Source organism: Rhincodon typus, unplaced genomic scaffold (assembly GCF_021869965.1).
Source record: "Rhincodon typus isolate 14 unplaced genomic scaffold, sRhiTyp1.1 hic_rhity00000063, whole genome shotgun sequence".
NCBI classification, from domain to species: Eukaryota; Metazoa; Chordata; class Chondrichthyes; order Orectolobiformes; family Rhincodontidae; genus Rhincodon; species Rhincodon typus.
The window spans coordinates 5406-6445 of record NW_025965701.1 but is presented as its reverse complement, the minus strand read 5'-3'; positions in this window follow the sequence as shown (position 1 = coordinate 6445).

Here is a 1040-nt window from a genome sequence, read left to right as displayed (position 1 = left end):
ATAATGTGGAAAATGTGAAGTTATTCATTTTGGAAGGGAGAACAAAAGAACAGAATATTATTTAAATGCAGGTAAACTGCAGAGAGATGCAACATCAAAGTGCATGAAACACAGAAAGCTCGCACACAGAAGCAGCAAGGAATCAGGAAGGCTCATGGAATGTTCACCCTTATTTCAAATGACTTGGAGTTTAAGACTAGGGGAAATCTTACTGTAACTGGACGAGGTGCTGGTGAGACCATATCTGGAGGAGAGTGAGCAGGTTTGGTCCCTTTATTTAATAAATTTAACATTTCAATGGGGACAGATCTGAGAAGGTTCACTAAGATGATCCCCGGTATGCAGGGACTGTCCTATGAGCGGAGGTTAACCAGGCCAATTTCTTCTCTTAGAGGGTTGTGAATCTCTGGAACCCCTTGCCACACAGAGGGATGGGGGTAGAATCCTTTTGTATATTTAAGGCTGAGATTGATAGATTCTTGATGAGTCAGCGAATCAAGGGTTAAGGGGAAAGGGCAGGAAAGTGGATGAGAGAATTGTCAGATCAGCCATGGTCCTACCAAATGGCAGAGCAGGGTCGAGGAGCTGAGTGGCCTTCTCCTATCTCTATTTCTTGTGGCCTTATGGTCTTAGAGGGTTCAATATCCAGGGGCCCAGATTGAAGGTCAGAGTTAGAAGGTGAAGAGGAGAGTTGAGCAGAAATGTTTTCACCCAGAGGGCAGTGGGAGTCTGGAACGGTCTACCTGAAAGGCTGGTTGAGTCACAGACTCTCGTAACATTGAAGCAGTGTTTAGATATTCACTGCTGTTGCTGCAGCCTCCAGGGCTGTGGGCCAAGAGCTGGAGAATGGGGAAAGGGTCCTCAGATCTTAGTTGTCCAGCACAGACACAATGGGCCAAATGGCCTTTTTATGAACTGTAAACATCGATAAATACAACAGGAGCCCTGGAGGAGTGTAGAACAACCAGGGGATTACTGAGAAAAGAAACTTGGAGTGTAAAGATGGGGCATGTGACACAGTGGGAAATAAGGAAGGAAAT